This window comes from Camellia sinensis, chromosome 13 (genome assembly GCF_055761805.1).
Source record: "Camellia sinensis isolate YWXY chromosome 13, ASM5576180v1, whole genome shotgun sequence".
Classification (NCBI taxonomy): domain Eukaryota; kingdom Viridiplantae; phylum Streptophyta; class Magnoliopsida; order Ericales; family Theaceae; genus Camellia; species Camellia sinensis.
In genome coordinates, this window is record NC_138973.1 from 89,990,472 (window position 1) to 90,011,439 (window position 20,968).

Genomic DNA, 20,968 nt, shown 5'->3' on the forward strand with positions numbered 1-20,968 from the left:
TTAATCAATGATTAGTTTTAGTTATCCCTAATCCACATGCAGTGTCTACAACAATCACGACTATCCTCCACCGATAGCCCAAAACAGTTATTTCTAGACTTGGAAATAAATATATCAACAATTCAATAGGTGAGTGATTTAAATTATCCAACTACACCATTTAATCAATAAATTCCCCAATTTCATGAATTTAACAAAATTTCCCAATTCCCTTAAATTAATTATACAAATTAATTAATTAATACAACTAGGATTTTTCCCAAAATTATCAAAGTAACCCCAACATATCAATATACCAAAACTTAGAACAAAACTTATAAAATGGAGTAGGAAATCCATACCTTGAAGAAATAGCCCCAAAAGAGAAGATGGAGATGAAGACCCAAACTCCAAAGTGCTCCAAACCACCAACAATTCAGATTAGAACGAAGCCCTCGACTCACACACTCTTTTTAATGAAGGATCTAGGGTAGAAACACACCCTAAGTGGATCAAATCTAAGAGAGAAGGTGAGCAGGGTGAGAGAGAAGTCAGACCTTAGGGTTTGGAATCTAAAAGAGGATGAAAAACTGATTAAAAACCCGTTGCTGTCTAAATAAACTGGTCAGGCTCGCTCGAGCGAAGACTTGGTCGCTTGAGCGACCAGACACAAGAAATCCTCGCTCAAGCGAAGAAAATCTCGCTCGAGCCAAGAATGCAAAGCTACAGGTCTATACTAGACGCAATCGCTCGCTCGAGCTAAGAAAATCTGGCTCGAGCCACCAAACACAAAATACAACCCTCGCTCGAGCGACCAAGTACTCGCTCGAGCGACCAACCCAAAAACTGGACAGCAACACTTGGTTCCCGAACCCAACCAACCTGAAACAAACCTGCCCAACACATCCTATAACTCCAAATGAGAAAATAAAGAACGACAACAACAATTATACAATGACAGAATCTACGAAACCTAAGTCCGGATACAATAATCAAATGGGAAAAGACCGGGGTCGCTATATTTTCAATCAAAACTACCATTGTTTTTGTAATTTGAAAAATGCCATTAAAAAATCATTTTAAATGTTATTTCTATATAAATTTTATATTTGTTAATTATTTTCCTTAGATACAAACACACAAAAATAAAATAAAATAAAATTTTCCGAAAATGAGGGCTAGTCCCTTCATAAATCCATCCCTGATGACTAGCAAATAGGCCATGTATGTAGAGCACAAAGATTCTTCAACAAAACGAGTTCGGATCCTCTCCTTGAGGAGGGTCCTTGAGTTCCTGCGGGCAACGGCTCAGATCAGCCGTTGGTCATCCAACGGCTGAGATTATTAAAAAAAAAAAAAAAAAAATTAAATCCAAAATGCTGTGTTTTCGACTTCCCGCCCAAACAAACAACAACACAGCTCAGAGGCATATTCACTCTCACTCTCTCACTCTCTCACAGTCGATCGTGGTCGTCCACCGAACCTATCCTCACCGGCGAACCGGCGACCAGTCCCAACGGCGACCACAGCTCCACCGCTTCAGCCTCTACGCTTCGTGAACTCCACCGCGACGACCACCATCAGTTGAGCATAGATCACGAACCAGGTTGGTCTTCAAACATCTGAAATTAAGAAGTTTGTAATTTCTGAAAAAATATGGGGCTTTTCAGATTTGGGATTTCTGAAAAAATTTAGGGCTTTTCAGATTTGGAATTTCAAAATTAGGGCTTTGATTTTGGAGTTTGAAACGTCTGAAAAAATTTAGGGGTTTTAGATTTGGAATTTCAAAATTAGGGCTTTCATTTGGGATTCCAACGGCTACAAATTTAGGGCTTTGATTTGGGTTTCCTCTTCTTCTTCTTCTTCTTCTTCTTTTTTTTTCCATCTCTGTCCATATGTTAGTACTTCTGTAATTTACTGCCTTAAATTGCCTAAATACAAGCCATTAAGAAGGCATTAACATGAATATCAGTACCTGTAGCTGTAGGATAAATAAATTGTAATGGCTTCTGCTAATAAATCAATTTTAACAGGTTTAATGGCTTGAAACCAAATGTTGGCTAACACATTGATTTTAGTTCATTTAATATTTAGTCTCATTTTTATCAATAATTTATTAGTTATATAGATAGAAAAATGATATCATTATATGTTTTATATGTAAATGCATATTTTACATTGTTTATTTTTGTATTTTCACTGCACTTGTTTCAATTTGTTTATCATTACTAAAATTGAGGTTAGTGTAATTATGTGAAAATAGTGAATCTTATTGTATTTTTGCAATTAGGATACTGAATTGAGTGTATATTTCTGGAAATATACTCGAGGGGAATTTACTTATCAATATGTACGCATGTACTGAAGGGAAATTTCTAGCAACAGCTTTATGATGTACAAGTTAGTGACAGACGTTGTGGCAGGATACTGAAAGAATTGAACCCATGGTTTTATGTTTATGAGAGTAGAGCAAAAATTAGGAGTTGTTCGATTGTTAACTATAAGCTTACTTTTTACTTTAACAAAGCAGGGTCGTGGTGTTCGCATACAAGGTGATGAGTTTTGGCATATGACTAAAGTTCTAAGGTTGAGCGCAAGAGATAGGTACTTTTTAATTTAATTACAGAAGTTCTGAGTTTAGTGTACTTTGTATTCACCTGGCATTGTATGCTTGTATGGAATATTGCATGAAGTTTTTAACATCAAAACCTGTTTACAAGCTATTGAAGTATAGTTATTGATTGCTAAATCACTAAACATATGTAACTGCATAATGGGGTTGGACTATATTGAAACACAAGTGTTGACGCTCAAGTGTTTTACTTAAAATAGATAATGGATTTTAAAATAGATAATGGATTTCATTCAGGTAAACAAGCCTTACTTCCAACTTCTTGGGTTTGGTGATCTGATGCGACTAAGTTATTTTTTTGTCCACCTACATGGCCTTATTTCTTTTTGGGCTTTCAGCCTTTTATGTGAAAGATAAGACTAGGTGTAACATAGGATGGATTTCTAAACTTAAAATAAATGAATTTATAGAGGTTTGTTTTGCACCAATAGGGAAGAGTGATGTTGCCACATTTTGAGTAATGTAGGCGAAAAGGAAGAACAATGTTAACTTGGGCTGGGATAGTAAGGAAAGACATGATAACATGTTCAATTAAAATTATGGCTTGGATTGGAATGGGAAAACAATATTAATGTTGCCAACCCAGAAGATAAATGTACAAAATGAACTTGGCTACCTAGGATAACCTATAATCCAATCTCATTACATTTTTAAAACAGATGAAAGGATTAATGAAAAATGACGCAAATAAATTTGTCCTATGAAGAACTATTGTGTCCTTTTAATTGAACAGTGAAAAAGAGCTTATCCTCCATGTCAACAAGTATTCCAAAGAACCTCCATTACAATATTCTCCCCATCTGGCCATGTAGTCAAGTATTCACTACATGTATTCCAAAGAACCTCCATACTACTACTACTACTACTACTTTCCTGCTCAGTGAAGCTCAGAGACTTACCAAGAGAGCACATATGAGAGCTAAGACAACACACCCAACGTAAATAGCTGTTGCATAAATACGAACAGGGTCAAGCATCATTCTCATTTGTTGCCCAGAATTGTAGCATTGTTTTCCTGAATTCAGTGCAACTAAACACTTTGACACCTAATCAATTTGTATGTAGAACTACAATGCTGAATAACAGATAGAATAGGTTTTTATGAGCCCACTACAATGTTGGTTTCAAAACTAAATTGGTTTCTCGAGGGCTGACTGTTTGTGTTGTATTGTCTATGTAGATTTACAAATGGCTTCTTCTTCTAATGACAACAGCAACATAAGATTAAAACCGAGAATGTGCAATTGTGGAAGAACAGCTGCCATACATATCGTAAAAACAAATGAGAATGGAAATAAAGGGCGTTTGTTCTTTGTTTGCCCATCAAAATATGTAAGTATTGCATTGGAAATATTAAATATGTAAGTAGTCACAATTTAATTTGTTTTAATAGACTAACTAATTGTTGGTTGCATTGTAGACTGAAAATCCCAATTGCAATTACTTCAAGTTTGTGGCTGAAGATGATGAAGATGTGACGTCCACAATCCGTTCCAACACTAGAGCTTCTGATGGTGTTACAGTAGAAGACTTTAACGAGCTGAGGAGGAGGCTGTATGACGTGGAAAATGAACATGGCGACTATGGTCGAAGGCTTCGACGGGTGGAAAATATTTTGAAGGCGATGGTGTATTTGATTGTATTTGGTTTACTTTTGTACTTTATGATGTAATGTTATTATGGATTTATGGATTTAAAGTTATTATGGATTTATGGATGTAATCTACTTTATGATGTAATGTTAGTATCCGAAAAATTTGACTAATGTTATTATGGATTTATGATGTTTGTACTTTATGATGTTTTTATGAATGGAATTTGGGAAGTTGGGAATGATTTGAGATGGTTTTTATATGGTTTATTGTCCTAGTGGATTTAATGAACTTGGGAATGAGTTGGATTTTATGAACTTGGGAATGTTTTCATTTACAGGACAATCTGTGACATGGTTTTTTGTAGGCTTAAAATGCATGTATGTTGGTTGTGAAATCTGCTACTGTTTATTTTGCATAGGCACAATTGACATGTTCTTTTGCATATGAACCAACAGAATGCAGAACCATGTTCTTTTGCCTATGAACCATGTTCACTTGCCTATGAAGTCTGGCTTGTTAAAACTGTTTGTTCACTTGCCTATGAAATCTGCCTATGAAATCAGAACCATGTTCACTTGCCTATGAAATATGGCTTGTTCTTTTGTTGGATCTAATTAGTAAACTTTACTGGTACTGTTTGTTCATGTAACCTGGCTTGTTAAAACTGTGAAGTTAGTGCAGTCCATTGGCAAAATCCAGGGCAGCAATGAAGTATGCAAAAAGCATTTTGTGCCCAGCAATTTTTGTTAGTGAACTGGTGGTCATGTACTAAAAAAATAAGGTAGGAACAGCAATGAAGTATGCAAAAAGCATGAAGATTTATCAGATTGAAGGGGTAACAGTGTTCAAGGGTTATCAGATTGAAGGGGTAACAGTGTTCAAGTGTTCAAGGGTAAGCATGAGAGTAGAAGACCAGAAGAGTATTTGTGCCCATTTCAGAATCTGTATAACAGTGTTCAAGGGTCCTAAATGAACATCAACCAACATCAACCAAGTTAAATTAACATGTTCAATACAGCATGTTCAATACCAGTTTCCTGAATCTGAACATGAACATGAAGCAACCAACACATAAATTAAAAAAAAATGCTGAATAACAGAATCAGTACAACTTTAACAATAACCAACATCAACCAACATCAACCAAGGTAAATGAACATTAACAATAACCATTTCACTTGGGTTTAACATATAAATTAAAATCAACTGTAAATGAACATCAACCAGTACAACTTTAACATCTAAATTAATTCATTGGTCCTTAAAAATTGACACATTAGTACTTTAACATCACTTTCCAGCAACAGTTTGCTTGATAGTTTCAGAGGCCATGACTTCACGTTGCAGCCCAATTTCAGCATCAGTTTGGTTCTGTTCATGGTTGTCCATAGCCTACAAAAAAGAAGACAGAATTTTTAAGCAACTATAAATACGTGATATCACAGAATTTTCAGCAACTATAAACAAAAAATACATCAACGACGAACCTGACTACACATTGGAGTAGTTGATTCTTGAGAATATCGAAACCCAATGTCATATCCACATGAACCTTGTAGTAGTGACTGGAATGTTGGTTGAGTTGGCAAATAATTTGGCACGACATACATCTCCCGCAAATTGTTCGCCTACAAGAATGTCATATATGCTTTCAGTTATGGTTTTAGTCACATATTATATCCACACAAAAAATACAATGTTAAAGTAAATCTTACATGATATGTGGGATACATCAATGGCGGAGGAATGTAATTACTACCCATGGGCAAAGATCGAGGAAGAGGATGAAGGGGAGGAAGAGGTTGAAGCGGAGGAACATGTTCACGAACATATATATCTCCTCCAATAGATAATGGAGAAGGTGCAACCGTTGAACTAGCAATAGATTGTGACGAAGCGAAGCTATTAGCACGGGATTTTTTTTTGGAGTTCGCTACCAACGCCGCTTCGAATCCACCTTTGACCCTCCTTTTGCCCTTACTAGTTGCCACCTTTTTCTTCAATCCTTTTGGTTGCACAACATGATTCACATCTTCGCATTCCACTTCAAAGCTTTGGGTATCATCATCATTACGTGCTTCATTTCCAACACCAAAATGAGCACTTAACTTGCCTTCAACATCTGCACCTAATGTAGCAAGCTGTGCAATACAAAAAGCATATGTTTCTTCAGTTTCAGCAGCTCTACTTGCTACTGCTCTAAATGCAGTCATCAATGTCTTATACCGCGAAGCTTGTTGGAATTTCACATCTACTTGAATGTCATTTTCGTTAATATGCTGCACAGTTTCGGCTCTTGCTTGTTTGGTCCACCTCTTCAGAATGTATTGTGGAGGAACCTCTTTCATCTTCAATATGTCTCTAATGACCTTCAATGAGTGAGAACACAAGATTCCTTCCCTTTCAAACTTTGTACAATTACAACCCAAAGAGCCATCCCTCTCCAACTTCACTTTCCTTGCATGTTTGTTACCAACATCAACAACTGTGTAAATGGTACTAGCTTCGCCATATTCAATTGCTTCTATGTCTGATTCAATGGATTGAAAGTACTCATTTTGAAATTCCTCAAAGATCTTTTTTGTGTAGATGTTACCCATTTGAATTAACATTTTTATTGTTGCTTTCACCTTTGGTAACCTTTGGCACAAAGCATATCCCGCTTCTAACTCCTTGTATCGCTTCTCATAAAGTACCCTTTCGAAATGCATGAAGAATTCATTTAAGTTGAAATCCGAACGAATGTAATCTTTCAAAAAAGCATTAAAAGATTCACTAAGTTGTGTGGTACTCATTCCCGCAGCCCATGTTGATCTAACATAAGGCCATCCCCATTTTTCTTTCACCGCAAAAGTCAATTTCAACCAATGGTTTTCATGCGCATCATATTTATCAAGCATTTCCGCCCACTCTAATTTCCATTGATTTGCATCTTCAATGTGAAAGAAGAATTTATTTAGTACACCCTTGACCCCCTTATCTTGGAACAAACAGTTAACATGTTTTAATGCATTTTGCATCAAATGCCAAGTACACAATCGGTGACTTGTGTCAGGCATAACGATGGGTATGGCTTTAGCCATTGCAGCATCTTGATCGGTGAACAAAGTTTTCGGTGCCTTCCTTGACATAGCCTATAGAAAGTTTTCAAACAACCATACAAACGATTCGGCGGTCTCATCATACAACAATGCTGCACCAAATATAACTGTTTCCCTGTGATGGTTGAATCCCACAAAAGATGCGAAGGGTCTATGTTCTTTGTTTAACTTGTAAGTCGTATCAAATGTGACAACATCACCAAATTGGGCATAATCCATGATCATTTGTGCATCGGCCCAAAACATATTGGTTATTTGCTCCTCATTATCTAATTGAACAGCATAGAAGAATGAAGGATTCTGCAAAGATTTTTCTTTAAAATATTGCAACACATTGCCTACTTCCCCATATGCTAAACTTTGTTGTCTTTTGGTTCTCAAATAATTTTTAGAATCTAACTTCGTAAAACCAAGACATTGCCTTCCACCAGCTTCCCTACCCATGAGTTCAAAAGACTGGCCTAAACGAAGACCAGATTGTGCCGCTAAATCTAATTGAATTGCTTGGGTAGTGGAGATCTTTCTTTGTGATGGCAACATGTGGGCACACTCAGGTGATACAAGATCGTGGTTGTGTTTTTCTTTGAAATCAGTCACAACATATTTTCCATTACCCTCATGTAATTTAATATAAAGTCGAGCCTCACACCCAGTCCTAGTTTCAGCTCTAGAGTTTTTTGACAATGGGTCTCACTTGTCAACCTTTCGAAATCCCTCATTGTTGCAAACCAAAAGTCTATGAATAAGTTGATTACTAAACTTGTCCTTCTTACAATAATCTCTTCTTATGCTAAACCCCATTCTTCCTCCATATGTATTATAAAATTCATACGCACATTGTTCAGAATCAAATACCATTCCCAATTTTGGCTTCCAATCACAGTCATTCTCAGGTTCCATATCGATATCAAAATGCAACTGAAAACCCATATAAATAAAATCTTAAGTTAATGATAGTTGAGCTTCTTAATAAGATTTTTGGGTTGCTTAGGTTGTAATGCTATGAAAATGAATTGAAATTGGTTTATAATTAACATTTATCTGGTTTATAGATAGGACCATATGTCATATAAGGAAAATTACTCCAATTAAGCAAATTGAATTATTCATAACTGGCTTATCTGGTTTATTCATAAGGAATTATTCATAACGAATTAAGGAAATTTATCTGGTTTATCTGGTTTATAGATAGGACCATATGTCATATAAGGAAAATTACTGAATATAGATATAAATAGCAGTTAATAACACAAGCATTTCAGTTATTCATAACTAGCAGTCTCATGGGTCAAAAATTATTCATGAGATTCAATATAACATGTTCATGTTCTGAAATTAAAGGTTCATGTTTTAAGGTTCATGTTCTGGCCTATCAATTTTAACAAAAGCTGGCCTATCAATTTTAAGGTTCATGTTCTGAAATTGATAGACCAGTCTATCAATTTTAAGGTTCATGGTCTATCAATACGAGTTTATGTAAGGTTCCGAACTCAGTTTACAGACTTAAGTTAATGTTGAGCAATTGTTTATCTTATTGTTGAGCAATTGTTTACAGACCTGGCTCAGATGAGCCATTGGTCATCCAATTGTTTACAGACCTTCCTTGAGTAATTTACAGTGTGTTCACCAAATAGCAGAACCTTACAGAAAAGTAAAAGAAATCATAAAGAGAGGTAAAACACACCAATTAATGCAAACTCTCATTCGATTTCTTACCTTACTGTTCACTGTAATTTGTAAAGAGCTTCAGTCGAAAGCTTTGGCTGCAGAAGAGTACTCTGTACAGGCTGGAGCGGTGGAGTTCGACGTCGGTGAGGATGGAGTTCGCCGTCGGTGAGGATGGGTTCGCCGGTGAGGATGAGGATGGGTTCGACAGAGGCTGTGTTGCTGCGTGAGAGTGAGAGTGGTGTGTGAGAGTTGATCCGAATCCCTCATCTGAGCTGTGTTGTTGTTTGTTTGGGCGGGAAGTCGAAAACACAGCATTTTGGATTTAATTTTTTTTTTTTTTTTTTAATAATCTCAGCCGTTGGATGACCAACGGCTGATCTGAGCCGTTGCCCGCAGGAACTCAAGGACCCTCCTCAAGGAGAGGATCCGAACTCCAAGAAAACGTCTATATAAATGATAAAGCATTTTCTATGACAGGTATGTCACGTGCTCAAACTGATGTTGTATATTCTTTCACTTATTATTTGACATGTAATAAAAAGTAATATCGAAATTTGATGTGGCCAAATATTAATATTTTAGGCCAAACACAACAAGCTCTCGGTTCCTATATTTACCACATAACAAATAATGAATAGAATGATACACCACGTCAACTTAGCCACGTGACATACCCATTATCATGGTTTTTAAAACCGGACCGGACCGACCGGTTCAACCGGTGACCGGATGGGGTTCCAATCCGGTCAACCCTCTTAAACCGGCCAATTGAAAAAACCGGGCTATTTTTTGAAAACCAGTGAACCCACCGGTTAAACCGGTCGACCCGGTCACGGGTTGATCGAACCAGTCCAGCCCTTTTTTTTTTTTTTCTTTTCTTTCTTTCTTATTTTATATATATATATATATATTATATATTATATATATAATAAAAATTTAATTGGAAACTCTCTTTTAAGGGTCTCTTCTTGTGAGGAATCCTATTGAGAGCTTGAAATTATTGTGAAAGCTTCCATCTATTTATAAGAAAAAAATTCTACCAAAAAAACTCAAGAAATCTATGTGGGATTCAATCAAATTCATTGGAGGGAAACTTAAAATTTGATATCCCTCCAAAAATTTTGCTCTTCTTTCAATCAAAGTGTTTGAATTAAAATCATATAGAAGGAATATTAAATATTTGATTTCTTCTTCCAAAATGAAAATTAATAATATTTTTAAATATATTTATATATTTTTTAATAAAAAAAGTATTAAGAGAAATATTTAAGATTATTAAAATTTTTAATTTATAATTTTATTACTTATATTTTTATTTAAATATAATTTTAATATATTTATGACGTCACGGTTCGATTCCGGTTCAACCCGACGGTTGAACCGGTGACCCGTCCACCCGATCATTTTTCCGGTTCATTCACCGGTCCGATTTTTAAAACATTGCCCATTATATAAAATACTTCCTCCTATATTAGTTTAGAGTTTATTTGAAAACTTGACTTCTATCTATATTTGAAATTTGCAAAATTTTGGGGAAAAGGATTTCAAAAACATTAGTGAATTGAGGGGCAAATAGAAGCCACACCACCAAGTCACCAAACGAAAATGCTTCATTAGTGTTACATAATGTGCCTTTGAAGTACATAAATATCATCAAAACTGCTTACATTTGAAGCTTAATTATTTTAAAACTTTTACTTTACTCCTGTTAAAAGGCCGTACCCATGTGGGTTCAGTTTGAATGTTGGATTTAATGTAGTTATTTTAATATTTGTAAATTATCTCTTACTAATTGATAAATATAAAAAAAAAACAAAAAAAATAATAATAATCCTATTATATAAGTATTATTTGTGTGATGTGAGTGTGAAACAAGTGTGCAAAAACACATTTTATAATTTGTTCAAATAGTGTAATTGACTCTATTTAAAAATGCAATGGATCCATTTAAAATAGAAGACGCCACTATTTGAACCAAGTGTAAAATAGACTCTAATATGCACTCTAATTTTAAATAACACTACAACAAATTAATATTTTAGAGACAAAAGTTTAGGCACAAAATCACCTTTTGGGACAAAATATTTTTGTTATTAAAAGTGTCATTATTGTATTTTTAATAACGAAATTGGACATTTTGTGATGAATTATAATCATTTTGAGACCAAAATTTTAGTCTAAAAATAAATTTTTTTGGAATCAAATTATTTAGTCCTTAAAAGTGCATTTAATAGCGACATTTTTAAAATTTGGTAGCTAATTTTTTTTTAAAAAAATTTTCAGAAAGATGTTATCCTCGCAATGATATATAGGAATTAGCCCCCAAACATTTTTTGTAACAAAATTTTGACTTTTGAGCCAAAAAATTTTAATCACTAAAACCCTTATTTGTTGTAATGTAATTTGTGCTACTGTGGTTTCTTGTGAGGTGCATTACATGCTAGTTGGTTCCATAACTTATCTTAGGGATGGCATCTTACTTTGTTGTGATGTTTTAGTGATAGAATAAAAGATAGCTTTCAATTTTAGAATACTTTGACTAACTCGGGAGTCAAAAGTGATATATCAAAAAAGTAATTCTTGCTTACCTTAATGAGATGAGATGGGATATATATATATTTGTCCGTCTTCACTTTCCTACTAGATACCTTGAATTCATATTTCTTAGATGGGAATAGCTTCCTTCAGTTCGTGATTAGAGTAGAACGTGCTATTGGACTTGTGAGGATTTATCATAGGTTTCGTTTCGATAATCCGAACCGTTTCAACATATAAAACTCGTCGAGTACTATATATTTATAAAAAATTATATTAATCAGATATCGATAGCTATGTGATCAAATCAGATTTATATAAGCCGTTTATTTTTCACCGTCCATTTTTTTTCATACAAAAATATTTTGATTACATAGCTATTGATATCCGATCAATGTGATTTTTTATAAGCACATAATACTCGACGAGTTCTATACATTCAACAGTTCGGATTATAGAAACGGGACCCGTGGTGAGCTCAATGGACTGGAGGGAAGCCGTTCCCTTCTTAGATAGTGAATTTACTCTATATATTGCAATCAATTTATAATATTCAGAATTTTATCCCAAAAAATAATGTGCATTTTAGATTTAACTTTTGCATTTTAAATGAATCTACACTATTTTTTTATTCTACATATATTACGTAAGTTTACATACATATAATAGTACACTGAAATAGGGCCTGTCAACAGTATGTCAATATGATTTATTTATTTTTTATTTATTCATATTGATATTATAATAAAATTTAATGAATTACAATCATAAAAACGAATATTAAATATAATATATATATATAATTAATATAAAGAAACTTTTAAAGTAGAAGAGAAAAGTCTCAATAAATACACAGAATATGATGTACACATAAATAGGAAGATTCGAACCACTAACTTCTTAGTGAGATGCTGGAATTCTAGATAATCAAACTGGCCTAATTGATTATCCATCTACCAATTATTAGGCATGCAATCTCTAGGTTATAAAAGCATGGTATTAATAATTTGACAACTTATTAAGCCATTGTTATATGGAGTCCCTAATGCATCAAGACACTTCACCAACCACCAAGAAGTTAGTTGGTACGTTTTATTATCATTAATTTGAATATAGATTCTTAATTACTCTTTTTTTATGTTATTCAGGTACAACATAACAATCACATAACTAGCCAATAATTTGATTTTGCTTCCAAGATGGGTATTATCTACGGCTAAAACTTGGGCGACTTTGATCGGCTTGAGAATTTGTCCTAGTCTAAGTCCAAACTTTTGCCTAAATTTCTTGCCCAAGCCCATGATCAAGTTTAATTTAAAGAATTTGGATTAGGCTAAAGTTGTCCAAATTCAAAGACAGACACGCGCACACACACCCAAAAAAAAATCAAAAACAACAAACACAAAACAAACCATACAATCATTTAAAAATTAGTTTGAGTTATATATACTAAATTAAATATATTACATTGTAATATTATTTAATCCAAATAGTTAGACAACAATATGTAATTTATAACATTTCATGCTTATTATGTACAATTTTTTAAATATTAACAATAGAATTCATGTTTCTTGGATTTTTGTCTAAATTCTAGTCCTTGATCAAATTTAAAATTATATTACTTAAGCCTTATAATTTTTTCAATTAAACTCAAATTGCTTGGGTTTAACCCACCGAAAATGCACCCCTTTATTTACTTTTAAATTTCATGTTATAGCTGATTAGTGTGCTTAGCATTTATTTTATTTGACAGAGTTTCACCTAATCTCCTATAGAACACCATGAAAAAATTGTTTCCCAAGCTGGTCAAAGAACCCTTTTGCCATGCAGTCCAATCACACGTCGTTAAACAATTCTACTTTGGTAATCTTTCAAGTGCTCAAAAAGGACTTTGCACCTAACCAACAATATATATAAAATTTTGAAGTTCCCAACATTATCTTCCATATGTCCAGATAAACAAAAGTCCATCTTGGAAAAATGGATTATATCATATTTTATTTCAAAGTGTTGGGATCATTAATTTTGGAAAAATGGTAGGGGCACCAAACTAATTTTCAATAGTGTCACAATATTATATAATATTATTTATATAGTGTTGTAAATTATTTACTTTACAAAATAAAATTATGTGTGAGGCATGTTGACGTGTTTTTGTTAAATGGTTGAGAGATAAATGATAACATAATTATTGTATGTTGTATTTTAGGGCAAATTACAAACACCTCCCCCGAGGTTTGGTGAAAATACAAATTTCCTCATGAGATTTGAGAAATTACATACCGCCCCTTGAGGTTTATAATTCCATAACAAATTACCCCCTGAGGTTTTTATTTTCATACAGATTCCCCCATAATTTCTCCTAATTTGTTATGAAAATTTGACCCTCAGGGGATAATTTGTAATTTTTCAAACCTCAAGAGGGAATTTGTATTTTCACCAAATCCCGAGGGAGGTATTTGTAATTTGCCCTGTATTTTATTGACAGAAAATACTACACAGACAATATTACGTAACAGAAAATACTACACAGACAATATTACGTAACTTTTTGTAAGTGTTGAATAATTTTTTAAACTTATGCAAACAAATTTACTAACAGACTCCCAAGTTTTGAGTCGACCCCATACCAAATAATAATGGGGATATCAGAACAAGTGAATGTGATGATATTTTTTTTTTTGGATAATTACAAATACATTCTCTGAGGTTTGCTTAAAATACGAATTGTCTCTTATGGTTTAGAAACTTATAAATACCTCCCTGTCAAAATTTTTATTTAACAGAATTAATTGAAAAAATAAAATTTCTAACTGTTCACCTATACAATAATAAAATTATCTGAATTATTAATTGAAATAAAATTTTAACATTATTAAAAACTGTTTATTTACTTGATGATTTATTAATAAAATGACCCATTTGTTATGAAATTAGAAACTTCAAGGGGCATAATGTGATTTCTAGAATCACATGAGGTAATTTGTAATATAAGTAAGTCTCAGAGAGTGTGTTTGTAATTTATCCTATTTTTTTTAGCCATATACTAAAAAATAAAAAGGATGTAAAGTTGTTTTTTTTTTAATTATTAATTCTTTCAATTAAAAAATGTTGATCATGCATGCAAAAATTGTGTTGTCAGTAAATTAAGGTAATGAACGAGACTATTGGTGCCTTAAAATGTGCTCCAATTTTAAGTTGTGTTAGAATTACTTTTTGTAATACTTTGTGCACTGTTATGAGCTTTCAAGATAATATAAAATATTTCATTTTCATGTCAATTGTTAAACGTTCCTTTTTATGTCACTTTAAGACCTCGGATTTGCCATTTGCTTATATTTGCAGACATGTTTTGGCGGACTAGTTGGAGTGACCCAATCTTCCTTTTATCTTTGGTTATGTTATGTGCATGTATATCCATATCCATATCCATATATTGATGGGTCGGACCCACCATGCCCACCAAGTTTAGACCCTCACGTATCATCTTCTACAATACCACTTTCACATTCTAAACCTCATTTTAGCATTATTATACCATAATTTATTTTACAGCTGTTCTTTACATAATTTTTTTATAAAAAAAAGGTCATAAAAAGTGAAAACTAAAAAATATGAAAAAGGAAAAAGGAAAAAGTAAAATTTTTTAAAAAGTAAATTCTAAAAACTGAAATCAAATAGAGTGATCGATATTATCCACCAAACCAAAAACACAAGAAAACAAATATCCAAACTGGTACTTGAGATAAAAGCAAAGTAGATGCTTTCCATAAAAGTGTGTGTTTTCACGTTAAAACATTACCATCAAAACCACATCAGAGCAATAATGTGATTATGGTTAGTCTGCTAAGTTAGATCAAGAGAAGAAGACCAAGATGATGAGGATGCCACATCTCTTCTTTCTTGGTGTTCTTGTTTGGGACCCACATTGTTTCATTTTCAGTCTTCTAATTTTTTATTTCGTTCAACATTTTTGTATGATTATCTACATGTTGTTTGTGACGTATAACAGAACTCTTGTGATTTTGGGTTTGCTTCGTTTGGACATGTGTTTGAGGACATCATATGGTCTATTGAGTTTTTTCGGTCTTTTAAGGTTATCTATGTTCGTCGAGATGGTAAATGAGTTACTCATTATTTGGCTGAGCTAGTGGTTTCTGTGTCAGTATTGAGTGCGGTTATATTTGATATTTCTCATCTCTCTTTGTAAGATATTGACTTTTTAATTTTATCCGATTTAAAAGAAAAAAACAAACTCTTATGTTTTTCTTTCTTTTTCTTTCGTTTTTTTCTTTTTTCATGTTATGGATGACAATGCCACATAATATAATAAGCATGGGTGCCTATGCATATCCAAAAAAAACGTTTTGGTTTTGTGGCCCTTTGAGACATTTATTAGGACAGTAGGCCCTCATTTGGACCCTGATAACAATTTTGATTGGCCATATCTTTAAAAAATAAAAATAAAATAAAAAATAAAAAATCAATTTGTTGATCATCCACAAGTGAGGAAGCAATTAACCATGTTGGGTCATTTGATATGTAATATTCTTCTTTTTCTTTTTTAACTTTTCAAAAAATTACTATTGATAATGAATGATTATCAGACCTACCATCATGGAAAATCTCTGTTTGCAGCCATTGAGGAAAGTCATATGCCACCATATGCAACGAGTTGACAATCAAGAAGACATACTTAGCAATAAAATGTGCCACTATGTTATAATTTCTATAAATAAAACATGCCGAAGCCAAAGAAATTAAAAAAAAAAGAAAAGAAAAATCTACGATAATAGTATTCATCTTACTAAGAACCTAGGTTATATCATATTAAACATAGCCACCACATTAGCTCAATCAGTTTCAATAATCATCTTAGGGTTGATGCCATTTTTCATTTTATTTTATTTTATTTTTTGGTAATGTAATTAAGACCAGTTCATTTAACACACTGTTTATGGGGCAATTTGGGAAGTTGATAAAAAAACCAGTTTTTTGACTTTTTAGTTTTTTTACACAAAAATATCCCAAAAAAAGCCAGCAAAATGTTGGCTTTTTTAGCAAAAAAGTTAATTTTTTACTAACTTCTCAAAACACCACATAATGGGTGAGTACGAGTGGGGTTAAAGCTAAACCCAAAACTAAATCAAGATTTGTCAGTTAAAAATTTTTGGAGTTAGGACTGAGTTCTACCTTAATTTAAAATTTTTATAAATACTCAATATAATTAAAATTTTACACACACAAAAAATAAATAAATAAATAAATAATAAAAAAATAAAATTAATAATTTAGAAAATTTTCATATTGAGTATAGGAAAATTCACTGTAATAAATGAACATAACTCTTTATATGAAAACGTGCATGCATACCATTTTTAATTTGTGCGTAGTGTGTGTATATATATATATATATGTGGTCTGTTTTTTTTATTAGTTAGGATTTATTTGAAGTTAACTGGTGAACAGCTGAACTGATTCAAGAATTTTTCAAGAATCAAATCACTTTTTTTCAAGTTGTTTTTGTGCATATATATATATATATATATATATATTACCTCTAACCTATTTAGAGTTTGTTTGGGAAGTGAGTTGACTTTTTGACTTTTTAACTTTTTGATTATTTTAGTCTAGAGCAAAAAAGTAATTATTATAGGTTGAATGTATCATTTTGTTTTATTATGTTAAAAAGCTTATTTTATCTTTTTGTAACTAAAATAACCCCAAATCCAATCCAATCCAAATTGTCAAACGAAAACTTAAATGTGGGTTGTTGAAGCATGTTAAATATGGCTTTTTAAAAAAAGTGCTAAAAAACTTAGACCAATCTAGGGTGATTATTTGAATAATTAGGGCACCTAGGGACCTAAATTCTTCACCACACTAATTAAGTTAAGCTAATCTAATTTTTCAAGTACATTGAGTTTTGTTCATTTGTCTTCACATGTCTTAAAATCAAGATTCTCAAATCTCTCTCTAATAATTTTGTTATGATAATTCAACCACCTATATTTAACATTAAAACAAAACAATGTCATTTTATAGTATATGGTTTCAATTTAATTGAAACTGTTGCATTATGTATTTTAATGACATATTTACCAGTAATAACAAATTACGACAAAATTATTATGGAAAAAATCGGATTTAATGTCTTAAATATAAAATTTTGAAATATATTTTATGAAATATAATACATGCTTTGTGTTGTCATCACCTAATCATCATGATTCCATTTCATATGTGAACACATAAGCTTCACTAGAATAACTCTAGGGCGAGGACCACATGGTCTCTATTTTCAATAGTTTTTGGACACTTAAAAGTCTAAGGTAAAACATCATCATCAATATTTTTCAACAATAAATAAATAAAACTAGAGGCCATCAAAATATAAAACACACAATTTGTGATTTGGGAGAATCTTAAATAAATTTTCCCCTCAAAATGATAAGCTAAGGGGCAGTTTGGTAACCTTTTGTTTTCTGTTTCCAAAAATTGTAAAAAGGCCATTTAGATCAGTGTTCCTTGTAATTTCTCTCAGTGTTAATTGAGTTCCTATAGTTTCAATTATACTAATTTTATATTTTAATTTTTCACATTATGTCAATTTAGTCTAATTGTTGACACCTGTTAAAATTTTTGATAGAAATCAAGGAGAAAATAGTTCATTCAAAAAGGAATTAGTCTTTTCAAATTGAACATCAATTTCTCAATTACTTTGAATAAATAAACTATTTTGTTATTTGATTTCGTCTAAATTTTAAAATAATGTTATCAATTGGATTATATTGAGACAATATGAAACAAAACTAGAAGCAAAAAATGTTTAGTAGCAATTTTCATTTGCAAAACAAATGCAAAGGTTTTAAAATTTTCAAAATTTGAACAAACAATTTTTCTTTCCCACTTGTTTTGAAATAAGTTTTTATTCGGCCTCTTTGTCCCTCCACCACTCCCTCCAGCCACACTTCCCCCCTTATGCCATGAAACAATAGTATCTTGAGTTATTTTCAACTTGAGGTAAAACAAATTTGAGGGACCAAACTTCTTAAAGAGGGGGAAGAGTATAATAACCCGACCCTCTCATATGTTTTAATATGCTTTACTTCCTTCATTATGTGCATGGTTATATGTGTGTTTATGAGTTTGACGTAAAATTCTATGTTTTGATGTGTGAATTACATGTTTATAACTTTGTACCTGTCGGTTATGAGAAGTTTGCTGAAATTGTGATCTTTCGACTGAAAATTAAAAACCTTAGAGGCGCGATAAATCGAAATTGACTTTACAGTTATGATTAACATGGTTTTTAGAACATAATATGAAATTTTGTAAAAATTTGATTCATAATGAATTAATTAGATTTATTTGGTAAAACTCTTAATGAAGCCCAACTTAAGCTCAAATAAGCTTGGCTTTGGTTAATATAGATATATACTTAAGCCTTAGAAGACTTAGACTCAACACCAAAACAAAAATATCTCCTAGGTGCTCTAGAGAAGGAAAGAAAAGAAAAGAAAAGGAGAGAGAGGGAGAGAGAGAGAGAGAGAGAGAGAGGAAGGAGAATTCAACATAGGAGCTTGAGATTGAAGAACTTGCTAGGGGCTTCAAGGAATACAACTAAAGGTATGTGTAAATTAACTAATAGACTCTTAATCCTTCTTTAATTGCTTTGAATCAAGCCTTGAGATGAATATTTGTCATCCATGGAAGTTAGGGTTTATGAACTATTATGTTGATTGAACAAATCTCATAAAATGATCATGCATTTCTTTGTTTTGTTTGATTAAAGAGTTTATTCCTTTATTTTTAGTATGATTTGAGTTGAATTGTGAGGAATTGTTCCTAAGCTTACCCTTTTGCATACTTTGAGCTCATGTATATATGTATATATATGAAAAAAATGACGAAATGAAGGAATCATGGAAAGAGTTGTTTGTGCCCAATTAAAATAAGTTATGATCTAATTGGGTTTGAATTTCATGTTTATTGTGCTCATATGTTATGTTTTTGAAGTGAATTTGCTTGATTTAGGCCTTATGAATGTCTTTTGAAAGCTTGAAATTATTGAATTTTCGGACTGCACAGCAGAGTCCAGAACTGCACGTGAAGGGCTCATCACCGCACGTGCGGGATGCACAGCCGCATGTGCGGAAAACAAGGGAGGCAAGGTTAACATTCTGAAATAAAAGCATGCATGTGGCCGCACGTGCAGTGAGAGACTTCCGTACGTGCTGAAAATGGCAAAAAATTCTGTTGATTTCTGCTACCCTTTTCGACCCTCTAAATGTTAATGTGTATATTTAATCTCTCCAAAATGCTTAAAGATAAATAGAAAGTGAACGAAACGAAACAATAATAAAAGTTCGAAAGTTAAGACAAGTTAAGAAAGGAATATATTGCTTATCACTTTATGTGTGTGATGTGTAGGTCACTCGCCGGAATGGACCAATGCACAACTAGATCACTGTGAGTACTAATAGCGTAACGATATGTTGTATGTTGTGATTTATCTATTTTCGATCACGAATGATATGTTTGGTACAACTTGTGTTTTGATTAAAGTGATTGAGCATTTGCCAGCAACGACATATAATTGGGCCTAAGGCCATTCTGTTACTATAATTAGGCCTAAGGCCATTTTGTTACTATAATTGGGCCCAATGTCGTTCTGTTACTATGATTGGGCCTGAGGCCGTTCTGTTAATATGTTGGGCCCGAAGCCGTTCTGTAGTTATATGTTGGGCCTGAGGCCGTTTCGTCTTATGTGGACCCGAGGCCGTTCTAGAATATGATTGTGCATAAGTCATACATATGTTATATAAAGATTCTTCAAAACACATGCTCATTTATATGCCTCCTTACATTATTATTATTCATTGAGCCTTGCTCACTCTGTACTTACGTATGTTTTGTAGGTGGTCAGCTTTGAGGCCAGCCCGTGGTCAGCTTCAGGACTTTTGATGAACCTGTTTTGTTAAGCGTCCAACGTTGGAGCCTTTTTGTCTTTTTGAGAAGTTCCTTTAATGCCACCAATTTGTTAAGCTTTTGGTGGCTACACTTTGTTTGTTAAGCTTTTGGTGGCTACACTTTGTTATTATAAAAATGCTGGATTGTTAACTCTTTGTATATATAACTACATGACTTGGATTTGTGTATATATGGCCTATGTACTTGAACTTTCTATATACGATATGATGGGTTAGAATTCTGGCATATAAGCACTACTCAGTGGACGTTCTGTTATATGATTTTACTTCCGCTTTAGGCCCTGATATGATTTGATTCTTTTGAATTTTTGTTTTGAGGCTTAAGTACAAGCTGGTCATGGCCTAAACTTTTAGGAGTAGGTTTGGATCATGACAGTTGGTACAATTTTAAAAACTTAAAAAAAAAAAACAAACAAACAAGACAAGACAAGACAAAAACAAAAATAAAAACGTGTTTAGTAG

At 32.8% G+C, this 20,968-nt stretch overlaps 2 long non-coding RNA genes and 1 pseudogene across 2 annotated transcripts; 2 read left to right on the forward strand and 1 right to left on the reverse strand.

The window, feature by feature from the left end:
• The first annotated feature begins 1,233 nt into the window (after positions 1–1,233).
• LOC114290451 (uncharacterized) lies at positions 1,234–4,447 on the forward strand. The gene is made up of 3 exons (XR_014349215.1): positions 1,234–1,585; positions 3,792–3,943; positions 4,032–4,447. It is a non-coding gene; the product is annotated as an uncharacterized LOC114290451 (long non-coding RNA).
• Positions 4,448–7,340: 2,893 nt separating this feature from the next.
• Positions 7,341–7,847, reverse strand: LOC114290452 (protein FAR1-RELATED SEQUENCE 5 pseudogene; annotated as a pseudogene).
• Positions 7,848–18,474: 10,627 nt separating this feature from the next.
• On the forward strand, positions 18,475–20,732 carry LOC114290478 (uncharacterized). Its single transcript, XR_003639019.2, has 3 exons — positions 18,475–19,142; positions 19,947–19,985; positions 20,435–20,732. It is a non-coding gene; the product is annotated as an uncharacterized LOC114290478 (long non-coding RNA).
• The last annotated feature ends 236 nt before the right edge of the window (positions 20,733–20,968 follow it).